This window comes from Podarcis erhardii (assembly GCF_964252035.2).
Source record: "Podarcis erhardii genome assembly, chromosome: 6".
Classification (NCBI taxonomy): domain Eukaryota; kingdom Metazoa; phylum Chordata; class Lepidosauria; order Squamata; family Lacertidae; genus Podarcis; species Podarcis erhardii.
The window spans coordinates 82,644,419-82,657,441 of NC_138510.1; positions in this window are offsets into that span (position 1 = coordinate 82,644,419).

The window sequence follows — 13,023 nt, forward strand, 5'->3', positions numbered from 1 at the left end:
AATAGTCTCTAGGTCATTGCTTTCATTGTGGTTGTGTCCTGGTCTGGCCTGTCCTAGTCTGTCCTGTCTTGTCTGTTATGTCCTGATGCTGTACTGTTTGTGTGTCAGGGTCTGACTCTGAATGTGTGGGAGTCAGGGGAAGAGGCTGTGGGTTTTGCACAGCAATGTTTGCTAGCAGGGTGATAGTGTTAGTGGATCTCTCTATACCTATGTATCTTTACTTTGAATACCAGAAGAACAGCAGATAGTATTGTTTAGCTTTGCCTTGTGTTTGGAGACAATAAACACTTTGCTTGTTTTTTAACTGTGTGGGAGAAGAGTTTTCCCCTTTACTGGGGAAAGAAGAAGAAGAAGAAGAAGAAGAAGAAGAAGAAGAAGAAGAAGAAGAAGAAGAAGAAGAAGAAGAAGAAGAAGAATTTATTATTTGTACCCTGCCCATCTGGCTGGGCTTCGCCAGCCACTCTGAGCGGCTTCCACAAAGACCAAAAATACACTAAAATGTCACACATTAAAAACTTCCCTGAATGTCAGGTAGTTATTTATCTCTTTGAAATCTGATGGGAGAGCGTTCCACAGGGCGGGCGCCACTACTGAGAAGGCCCACTGCCTGGTTCCCTGAAGCTTTGCTTTCTCACAATGAGGGAACCGCCAGAAGGCCCTCGGCGCTGGACCTCAGCGTCCAGGCAGAACGATGGGGGTGGAGACGCTCCTTCAGGTATACTGGGCTGAGGCTGTTTAGGGCTTTGAAGAAGCTGTTCTTCTTGGAGCAGGAGATCTCTAAAGACTCTGCTGAGGCTCTACCTCTTCTACTGATACATCACCCTGGTTGAGGAGTGGTGAACAACCAACTTCCACCAACAGGGGATGTGTACAACGAAATTGTCCCGTTAGAACAAGGACTTCTACTTTTGCAATGGAACTTCCCCTTCTGTTCTGGAGCAGATTTTGTGGAGACACAGGGGAAGGTGTGGAAGTTCTGTTGTACAAGCAGAGGTCCTTGTGTGAATTAGACAATTCTGTTGGATGCAACTGTATGGCGCAATTAAGATAATAGGTGTCCCTACACTGTCAGAAGACTCAACTGATCTAAAGGAGCCCTCCTTTAGTGGAACAGGGAAGAAGATTATCTTTGGTGATTTCCCCTTGCCTAACAGCCCCACCATCCATACTCTTCTGGAGGGTCCCCAGCAATCCAGAAAAGATTTCTGGGGTGCATGGGGACTGCAATAAAAGGAGTAATTGCTGAAAATCCCTGTTTTGCTGGCAGAAGGTACTACCAACGGATCAAAGAACTGTCTTCCATCAGAGGAATTGCACTAGTTGGGTGCAACCCAAAATACTTCCCCTTTCCAAGCCCTCATTATGGCTCAAATCAAACGTCCCTCAGAATTCACATGCATTAAAAAGTTTAACATTTCCTAATATGTGGATTTGCGGGTTCCAGTGGGGCTAGACAGAGGACGAGGAAAACAAAGTAGTTTGCATGTTCTAATTCTTTTCTAAGGAATATTTTTGCCCCCTAAAAAAAATAAAAAACCACCCCAAAACCACCAGGATTTATTTCCAGCTACTTTTGTTTTCCTTGAGGGACTTTTGAAACACTATATTGCTACTTTTCATGTTTTTTATTTGCCCTTTGGAACAATAAAAGCTCAAAGGTTCATAAATATGCATTCTGTAAATGTATTATGCTGACAAAGTGTTGCTCAGATAGCTGCTTTTGCCTCCGGGGGACGAATAAGTTTACAGCATGCTTAAACAACGGAGGGAAGGGGAAGAGAGCTGCGTCAGCGCATGGGCTGGAGGTGGAACAAAAAGATCTCTCGCATGCACACAAGGAGGACCAAAAATAAAGTTTGGATGTTGATGTGTCAAGGTGCAGTAATGAGAAAGGGTGGGGAGTGTGATACGCTAATGGTCTGGTGTTGGTGGGGTTGTTATTTTCGTTGAGCTACAAATTGGTCTCCTTCAAAGGGCCTAGCTCAGTTGAGCTATGACCACACACACAATCCCTAACTTAAAATCTCTAATTTTCTCAGCAAGCTTTCAGGAGAGCGGTTTTTATTCCAGCGCAGGAGAAGCTTTCTGGCAGGGTCCAGCCCTCATTAGTTTCAAATCCCCACGGACCATGATCTAGTTCTGCTCAGCTCCCTTTCGTCTCTTTGGGTAGCTGATGATCAATGTTGGAGTTGTTTGAATGGGTCGGAGGAAAATACTTCCTCTCCCGTCCTCTCCTCCCCACCCAGGAATGGAAAAGACAATAGACACATACACCCCTGAAAAACCCATGGTGCTCCTTGGTTAAGAAATGCTGGAGTGGTGATATATTTAAACAACCGGATTCCTAACAGTCAGGCTTTTATAATGTAGCACCATGCTGGAATTTATTACAACAGCATGACTTAGCCAAGCCATGATGCAAGCAGACCAGAACGTCATTCCTCAGAAAAGCTGTAAGAGTGAGAAATAAACATTTGATTATGATCAGCATTCATCTGGTGTGCATCGGCGAAAAAAAGTGGAAATGCATCGCTGACGAAAAGATGGTAAAAAGAGGAAGACTTGTGTGAAATTTGCATATGCTGATTTCAGACAGGGAAGTAGATTTAAAAATAGGTAAGGGGTAAAGGTAAAGGTAAAGGGGACCCCTGACCATTAGGTCCAGTCGTGACCGACTCTGAGGTTGCGGCGCTCATCTTGCTTTATTGGCCGAGGGAGCCGGCGTTTGTCCGCAGACAGCTTCCGGGTCATGTGGCCAGCATGACGAAGCCGCTTCTGGCGAACCAGAGCAGCACACGGAAATGCCGTTTACCTTCCTGCTGGAGCAGTACCTTTTTATCTACTTGTACTTTGTGCTTTCGAACTGCTAGGTTGGCAGGAGCTGGGAACGAACAATGGGAGCTCACCCCATCGTGGGGATTTGAACCACCAACCTTCTGATCGGCAAGCCCTAGCCTCTGTGGTTTAACCCAGAGTGCCACCCACGTCCCTAGATTTAAAAATAATTATCATTAAATAAAACCCAGTTCATCTCACCCTAGTGGGGAAGGCTGTGTGGCCTCGTGTTCTGTGTACCTGCTCACTCACTACCAACCTCACATCTGCACCAGCCTTGATGCCATCGTTGATGCAGATCTTGGGCAGTGTCAGGGACTGGCTGGATGAGGAGCTGCCCACACAAGAGCTCACAGGGAAGGCAAAGAAGATGGCGACTTAGATCCCGGATCCTGCCTTGGTCAGACCACACTTGGAATACTGTGTCCAGTTCTGGGCAACACAATTTAAGGTGGATATTGGCAAGCTGGAACGTGGCAGAGGAAGGCAACCAAGATGATCATGGGTCTGGAAGCCAAGCCTTATGAGGAACGGTTGAGGGAAGTGGATATGTTTAGCCTGGTTAAAGAGGAGACTGAGAGGATATATGAGAGCCACCTTTAAATATCTAAAGGGCTGTTACCTGGAGGATGGAGCACGTTTGTTTGCTCCTGCTCTGGAGGACGGACCCGAACCAATGCATTCAAGTTACAAGACAGGGGACTCTGACTAACCCGCAGGAAGAATTTTCTGATGGGAAGAGCTGTTTGACAATGGAACAATCTCCCTCAGGAGATGGTGGACTCTTGGAGGTTTTTAAGCACAGGTTGGATGGCCACCTGTCATGTATCATGTACTGTAGTTGAGATTCCAGCCTTGCAGGGAGTTGGACTAGATGACTCTACAATTTTATGGGCCTATGAACATGCAGAGCAAGACTTCTGGGGCTGCAGTGTACACACTGGGCTGAGACTAGTTCCATTGAATCAACTGGGCTGACTTCTGAGTAGGTATGCATGGGGTTGTGTTAATGGTTGCTGACATGTTGGCGATTTCAGATTTGTATTCTTGGCCATAGAACAGCTGCTAAGATAGCAAGGGAATATTTTCAGTCTTTTGGTTTATTTATTTTTAAGGCATTTCCTTCAGTCAAGCTGCAACTTCTTATAAAGCGGAATGGAGAAATGAAAGGATTTGTTCCTCATTCCCAGGCTCTGCATGTCACTGGATTGCAGGCTGAATGTGCAAACTTGCATACTTTGAAAAACATGGTGCTTGAGTTGATATGAGGGCTCTCCCTGAGGTGATGGCCCATTCATACGTATCAGTCCGTCCTGGCTTTTGCTGCAGTTGTCAAGCAGTGAAACTGCATATTTGAACCTGCCTCGAATGACTCCCAGCTGCATAATAAACCATCCTTAAGAATATTAGCAATCACTGAGACTCAAGACGAAAACAAAGTAGGACATCCATTTATCTTGGTTTGCCAGCTGCTCAGTGATAGAGCACCTTCTTCCTACGCAGAGGGTCTCAGATTCAATCCCTGACATCTCCATCTGAAAGCCCAGAGAGTGGCTGCCAGTCAGTGTAGGCAATACTGAGGTGGACTTGATATAAGGAAGGTTTCGGTGTACCTAAAGTTGTGGTTGGCGTCTGTCTTTCTCAAGAGACAATAGAGTGTCCCTCCAGGGGTGAAGTCAAACTGCCATTTTAGCAGCACCAACCTCACCGGGGTACAAGCCTGGGCAGTGTGTATGGAGGTCCTGGGCTGCCCAGAGGACAAGACTCCCCTCTTGGCTTCGCTGATGTGGTCCAAAGGAAAGCAGAGCAATACATTTGACACCAGCAAATGGGACGTGAGTGTTACCAAAAAGGAGCAATGCAGCAGCGAGGAGCAGCAGCAGCTTCTTTAGCTGCAGGTGGCTGGAAAGCCAGACAGGATGTTTGTGACTGTTACCATGGTAAGAAAGGGGCAGTCCATTCACCGTACTGAGCACCGGATGTTAGCTCAGTGTGTCATCTGACCTGTACTGGAAGTACATGGGTGGAGTTATTATTTACTCTCTGCTGTTGATGTAAAGTGAGTGCAGACATGTTTATCTGTATGGCTGCAAAAGACAGAAATAAAAGCATGTAGATACATTTCTGTCTGTCTCTTTCCCCTCCCTGGGGATAGCAGGGAGGAGAGTGAAGGAGTGGTGTGTTCTTCTCACATCTGGGAAGGATCGCCGATTACAGACCTCGCCTGTTTACCTGCCGGGAGTCGCAGGGGGAGGTCTACAAAGGAATTCAGCCGGTGCCTGGAGAGTGGCACATTCCTCTGACCGAGGCAGGATTCCAACAGTGAGTGGCAATGGGACGCGGGTGGTGCTGTGGTGTAAACCACTGAGCATTGGGCTTGCCGATCGGAAGGGCAGCGGTTCGAATCTCCGCGATGGGGTGAGCTCCCATTGTTCGGTCCCAGCTCCTGCCAACCTAGCAGTTCGAAAGCACATCAAAGTGCAAGTAGATAAATAGGTACCACCCTGGCGGGAAGGTAAACGGCATTTCCGTGCACTGCTCTGGTTTCACCAGAAGGGGCTTAGTCATGCTGGCCACATGACCCAGAAAAACTGTCTGCGGACAAACGTCAGCTCCCTCAGTCAGTAAAGTGAGATGAGCGCCACAACCCCAAAGTTGTTTGCAACTGGACTTAACCGTCAGGGGTCCTTTACCTTTACTTTTTTGGTTGCAGGAGTTGTTGGAAGGAGGCATACAAAGCGTCATCCAACCGTCTTAGGGACTCCACTCTGGATTTCTATAGTGGTTTACTCCTTAGCTTTTTCTTCTCCTGAAGATGTCCTGCAAGGACATCTGTGTATGGATCTGTCCTTGAGATTTGACCCTGAAGCCTTTCTCACAGATGAGCATATCCACAAGCCAGTGGATGTTTTAGGACCAGAATTTCCTTTCTCCTAAATGTGCTACCTTTCCAGGTGGATGAGCCAGCGTGGTGTAGTGGTTAGGAGCAACGGACTCGTAATCTGGTGAACCAGGTTCGCTTCCCCGCTTCTTCACATGCAGCTGCTTGGTGACCTTGGGCTTCAGCCCCACTCACCTCACAGAGTGTTTGTTGTGGGGGAGGAAGGGAAAGGAGATTGTTAGCTGCTTTGAGACTCCTTAGGGTAGTGATAAAGAGGGATATCAAATCCAAACTCTTCTTCATCATCATCTGCCTCTTGCTTCCCTCTGCAGCACATGCAGGAACCACCTTCTTGACCATCAGACCCACTATTGGTCTTGTCTGCTCCAATCCAATGCCAGAGCTTGTCTTCGCATGCAGAAGAAGTCCCTAACTCACCCAGGGTTTGAGACCCATCGGCTTCCTTCACCTAGTTTAGCCAGTCAGTTGAAGCCATTCCCGGCGTGTGGCCTCTATGGGATGCAGACAGCTTTTAGGAGCCGCAGGTGAAAGCTGAGTGCAGGGTGAGGGCCAAAGGTGGACAAACTACCCCAGAAGGAGCACAACATGTCCCCCATCAGAGGTACTACCTCTCCCCTAAAACCCCATATATCCCATAAATATCCCTAAAGTCCCATGTTAGTAAATTATAATATCATTTTTACATTCATCTTTAGTAGCAAATCTTGTGATCACTCAGTACTGTAAGTCAGCTCAGGCTGTTGAAAAAACAAATAGGCCCTGTAGTTCTAGAAAGGGACTGTACATACATCTCTAATCAATTTCCTTCAAAGTACAGTTGTACCTTGGAAGTCGAATGGAATCCATTCCGGAAGTCCATTCGACTTCCAAAACGTTCAGAAACCAAAGTGCAGCTTCTGATTGGCTGCAGCCAATCAGAAGCTGCGGAAGCTGCGCTGGACGTTCGGCTTCTGAAAATCATTCGAAAACCTAAACACTCACTTCGGGGTTTCGATCGTTCAGGAGCTGATTTGTTCGGGAGCCAAGGTGTTCGAGATCCAAGGTACAAGTGTACATTTCTGTTACTACTGTTGCTTCTACCACGTTATTCTAAAAGCCTCTTTCAGATTCCCATTCACATTTTGAATACACAACCCCGTACAGCGACGAAGCAAAGCCCATTTCTGACATGTTTGCAATTTAAGAGAAGCGAATTTTGCTGCACATTTACAAGCACCCTGCAGATTTCGAAAAGCACAGGGTGCTGTTCCCATGAAACCGCCAGCTACAGTAACTGTAAACTGTCACTTGGAGCTTATTAACAACAAATTTAATTTGCAAAAAAACAAAAACAGCACACACATCCAGGAAACACATAGAGCAAGAATAGAGGTACGGGTCTTTGACAGAAATCTTTGCCTTGAATTGAATTCAAAAACATTGATCAAAACTCAGAGAGGAGTCAATAAACACCAATAAATAGGCAACTGAACCAAAGTTAAATCCATAAAAAAATATGGAGTTTTGCCTGTCTTCATTGCAAGGTGACTACAGAGAGATGTGCAAAGAGAAGCCAAAAGTTACTGGTGGCAATAGTTACATTTTACATTAAATTGTTAATTATGTACTTATTTTACATACATTTAAGGAATCCAAGCATGTACTGGAGCACAACTAAAGGGCTCTGTTGCCCTACAGCAACAAGTCCACTTTTCAACAAGACACTGACTTTCTGCAGCTTGGAAAGTGATGGAGAAATGCAACAAAAAGTGTGTTCTCAACCTTTGGTGTGGAGTTAGGGGAAAGCACAATCACCCTCCAAAAAACAGCAGCATGTGACTGGTGGTGTAGATAGTGCTGCATTTTTGCTTCAAAAAAGTATTGGGGGGAAAACCCCAGCACCTACAACACTATGAGTAGTACTACTGGAAGGGTTCCAACTGCCTTTGCAAAACACAAGGAAAAAGTAAGGGACAAATCACACCTTGCTTTAATCATGTGATTTGCCCTAAGCTTGTGGACCTTAACTCCCAACAAACAGCAAGACTTTGAACTCAGCTTATACAGCTGCAAATAAAACATTTGTGTGTTTTTAAAGTGCATTATACAAATGTGACAGTAGATGGCGATGGTGAGCTGGGGCAAATTCAATATATTTTTCAAAACGTTTTTGAAAAAAGCATTTTCACAACATGTTTTATATGTGTCTAGATTCCACCTGCGTTCCTCAAGCAGACCAGGATCCTATGTGAGGATTGCAGGGGTCACCCTTTGCCCCTTGCTGTAGTCTTGATCTTGGCTCCTGCATCTGCTGTTTTAATAGTTTTTGGGGGGAGAGGGGCGCTCAAAAATCTTTCCATTCATGATCAACTGCCCTGGATGTTATATATATATAGATATAGATATATAGATATATAGATATAAATATATATATAGATATAGATGATATAGATATATAATTTCTGACAGGCGGAAATAAAGTACCCTGTTCCTTTACGTCGATCTTGTCTTGCAAAGCACAATTGACAATCATTTTCTGCTCTTTTTATCCATTGTTAGGAGTTTTTTCAACTGCATAAGTGTTTCTTAATCAAAAGAATTGGGTTCCACACCGTCCTTGACATCAAAAGAGAGATTCTTTTTCTTTTTTCTTTTTTCTCCCTTTAAAAAAGCGATTACAGTATCAAAGACTTGTTCTGTGCGGAATCTGAGGTGAATCTCCGGAACAGTCCTTCTGGGATACAGATGAAAAATGCGGCCTACGTGTTGGGAAGAAGAATCCAAGGCAATCAATTGGGGAGGAGCGGGGTGAGGGGGGGTGAGAAATAAAAACCGCTGGCCCAGGAGCTCCCAGCTCCCATTCTCTGCTTTTAGTCTTCTGTCGGGCCTACTGGACTACCCAGCCTTTCAAATAGCATCCTTTGCCAAAAGCGCCGGAGCTGATTAGCAAGGCATGGGAGGAAACAGGCTCCTGTGTGCCAGGAATTCCGATCCTAGGAGCCGAGACAAAACCATGTAAGAGCTCGAAAGGAGTGTCAACGTAAAATAACAGTGGTGTAGGAGCAGCGACCAGGATGAGGTTGCCTGATAAGGGCACTCAGAAAGGTTTGCTATTAGCAGAATCTCAATATGTCAAAGCCAGTTATTGGAGACTTTTCTCCTGACTCCTCGGGACGTGTTTGTCATCACTAAGTATGGGTAAGAACGGATCTCCGTCTCCTTGACCCCCTGACGTCTGTAAGCCTTTGGGGCCCTTTCTTAATTAGCCAGAATCAGTGAGATTTGCAGATTCCCATCCCAGAAGCCTATTCTATCCCCTCCTTTGAAGGAGTGCAGAGGACAGGGGTTTGTTTTGTTTTGTTTTGCATTCAATTGGGAGGTGAATGAATTTCAATGGAGACATGCAGGAGGGAGGAGGCAGCGACTCAAAATAGCCATCTATCCTGGTCTGGAGGTCGTTAAGATGCTGCTGAAAATGGGCAGCGTCTATTTTGCGTGTGTGATTTTTGGTTTGCTTGCCAAGTTAGGAACAAAGGAAACGGCTGTATATCAAGTCAGACCATTGATTGATCTAGCTCAGTATCGACTAAACCAGACCCTCCAAGTGTCCTTATTTTCCAGACACAGTCCCAGATTTACAGAAGCCATCCTGGTTTCTGAGTTGATCCTGGAATGTCCCGCTTCTCCTTAGGATGTCCCTATTTACATCAGGGGACGCGGGTGGTGCTGTGGGTTAAACCACAGAGCCTAGGATTTGCCGATCAGAAGGTCAGCGGTTTGAATCCCCGTAACGGGGTGAGCTCCTGTTGCTCGGTCCCTGCTCCTGCCCATCTAGCAGCTAGCACGTCAAAGTGCAAGTAGATAAATAGGTACCGCTCCGGCGGGAAGGTAAATGGCGTTTCCGTGCGCTGCTCTGTTTCACCAGAAGCCGCTTAGTCATGCTGGGCACGGCCCGGAAGCTGTACGCCAGCTCCCGCGGCCAAGAAAGCGAGATGAGCGCCGCAACCCCAGAGTCGGTCATGACTGGACCTAAAGGTCAAGGGTCCCTTTACCTATACCTATTTACCTCAGAGAAATGTTGGAGGGTATGGAGTTATCTGACTCCTGAGCCATCTGAAGGCAGGCCTGCATAGGGAAGTTTTTTTTAAAATGTTTAATGTTTTACTATGTTTCTATATATGTTGGAAGCCTCCCAGAGTGGCTGGGGCAACCCAGTCAGATGGGTGGGGTATAATTGGGTGGTGATGATGGAAGAAGACATCCATATTTTCATCAGAGAAATGCTGTATGGCCTAAACTCACTGACAGCGACTTTCTGGGGTTTCACACAGAATTCTCTCTCCTGACCTTACCTGGGATTTTTCTATACTGTAAATCGCCCTGTGATCTTTGGATGAAGGCCAGTATATGATAATAAATAAACAGTAAACAGAGATTGAAGCTGGAACCTGCCAGAGAATCTGTGTGTGAAATAGATACACCACTGAGCTAAAATCCTTTTAAAAAGCCAGGTTGCTCACTGGTGCACGACAGTTTGAGCATATTACACCGATCCTGGTCCGACTGCACTTGGCTACCAATTAGTTTCCGGGCTCAATTCAAAGTGTTGGTTCTGACCTATAAAGCCTTAAATGGCTCGGGACCACAATACCTCAAGGACCCCCTCTTTCCCTATGAACCTACCCATACACTGAGATCACTGGGGTTATTGTGTTATTGTTTTTATTCTGATTATATATGTTGCTATCTTTTCTGTGAACCACCCTGAGATCTCTGGGTATAGGGCGGTATATAAACAACAACAACAACAACAACAACAACAACAACAACAACAACAATTGTTGTGGTTAACAGAGGGAGTTGAGACCTCCATCTGTACAAAAGGCCCACAGAAGCAGTCTTTAAGGATACTAGAAGGCTGTGTTCAGTAGAGGCTGGTCAGTTAGGGTGACTAGGGCACTGCCGCAGACACTCAGCCAGCCACCACTTGCCCAACAAATTCCTTACAACCAGTCACAGGGATAGTAGCTTTCTCATTGGCTCTATCACGCCCCCTACAGGTGGTTTGCCTTCCTCCTGCCCTACAAAGTCCCAATGGGCACCAGCCACCACTGGTTGCACCATCTTTTCTTCTTCTTTAACATCTTCACCATACATGCTGACCTGGCTTGCACATGAATCTAAGCCACGGAGGTGTCTCTAAGACTTGTCAGTCCTTTCGTATTGAAATTAGGAGCCGGGCTCTTTGACAACCAGTGCAGTATGGTGGCTGGCATGTAGGATTAAAAACTTGGCTTCAAATCCCCACTCAGCCATGAAACTCACCGGGGGACCTTGTGACAGACACTGTCTCTTAGCCTCACCTGCCTCACAGGGTTGCTGAGCAGATTAAAATGGAGACAAGGACCATGTACGTGTCAGGATGGGTGTTGGGGAGGTCAGCAATAACTCACAAGGTTATCAGTGAAATTAACTCTTTAGTCAAAGAAACAATACAGCTCAAACCTAGTGAGCACAGCACATCTCCCCACGTCCTTCCTGAGCAACCTTGTCTGTCTTTGCTCCACCCTCTTCATACCTCTCCCGGTTCTGGGAGACTAGGTGGGAAGGGAGCTGGCCACCGCAGGAGGGGGAGACTCCCTGGATTCTTCAGTAACCTGCATCATCTCCATCTCCTGACCCTGCTCATCTCCTGCCTCTGAGTCTGGACTACTCTCTGCCACAGCCTCTTTCTGCTCACTAAGCTCTGTTACCTCTGCAGCCTCTGACACCTTCTCCAAGTCTGCTCCTTCTTCTCCCTCTGACCACTCGTTGCCGTCCCACCACCAGTCCCCTAGTTCTGAGCCTTCCTCCCCTGGGGATTCCCTCCCACCATTTCTCTGCATCCAGCCAGTCAGTGGCAGTATGTGACTTCAATTTCCTGAGTATATTTTGGGTGGGTGTGCGTGTGCAGGGGGTGTCCAGATGGACGAGAGGGAGGGAAAGTTACTGTATTTTTCACTCCATAAGACGCACCAGACCATAAGATGCACCTGGCTTTTAAAGGATGAAAGGGGGAAAGCCCTATTTGGGGGGCGGTGTCAGCTCACAGTTGTGCAGCTTCTTTTGCAAAGGGGAAAAGCCCCGTTTTTTTGAGGATCAGCTCAAAGTTGTTGAGCTTACTTTGCAAAGGGAAAAAATCCTGTTTTTATGGGGTTCAACTCCCAGTTCTGCAGCTTCTTTAGGAAAGGGAGCCATTTCTACAGTTTCCAGACAGGTAATCTAATCAGCCAGTCACATGTCTCTGGGGAAACAAACAGCCTCCGTCTGCAGAACATTCAACAATGGAGGCCTGGGCAAGGGGGCAGGGCCAGAAAGGGAGCCAGCAATCAACCACACATTCGCTCCATAAGACGCACAGACATTTCCCCTTACTTTTTAGGAGGAAACAAGTACGCCTTATAGAGCGAAAAATACGGTACGTTGCGCAAGATGAAGTAATTTCGTTGTCCCCGAGAGGGGGCAATGACAATAAAGATATTATTATTATTATTATTATTATTATTATTATTATTATTATTATTATTATTATTCCGCTAGCGCAATGACTTCGCTGGATTGGACCCAATGAAAATGATAACAAAACAGTGAGTATTTCTGGCTCAGCTCTAGCTTATATGAACCCAGAAGCTGAGCAAATTCTTTGAGCACATAAGGTTCCAGTTACAATCCTTGGCATCTCCAGGTAAAGGACTTCCACACAAGACCTTAGAGAAGCACTGTCAAGTCGGTGCCGGTAGGTCTTGGCTGAGTGAAATAATAGTCCAATTCACTGTTGGGCAGTTTTGTAAGCTAAAGGGACCTGCTTCTTCCCTGATCCCTTACCCACCCACCCCCGCAAAAAAACCCCAAAACATGTCAGCAGCCTTAATTTAGGCTGTTGTCCTAAGTCCACATACTGGGAATTGAGCTCCCTGACCTTTATAGGAATAGGAATGGGCTCTGGATGGCTCTAGGGAGCAAGGAAGCCAATGCTTTTGATCAGTGCAGTAAACTATATATCCTGAGCTTAGGCAACTTCGTAATGTTATATGCTCTAAAGAGGCAGAGTCATTAGATCAAAGTTGGATCTTGCAGATTCATTAAGGACCTACTCGAGTTAATTCTCACCTATTAAAGCTGTCTGGACTTGGGACTACTGCTGTCTAAATTAGATCTGTAATCCATTTAGTTTTACTGCTGCAGCCATTAAAAAGAAAAAGGGGGGGGGACCATACAAACACAAAACAAAGACCTTCCTAAATAGAAACAAGACTGGGGAAATCAAA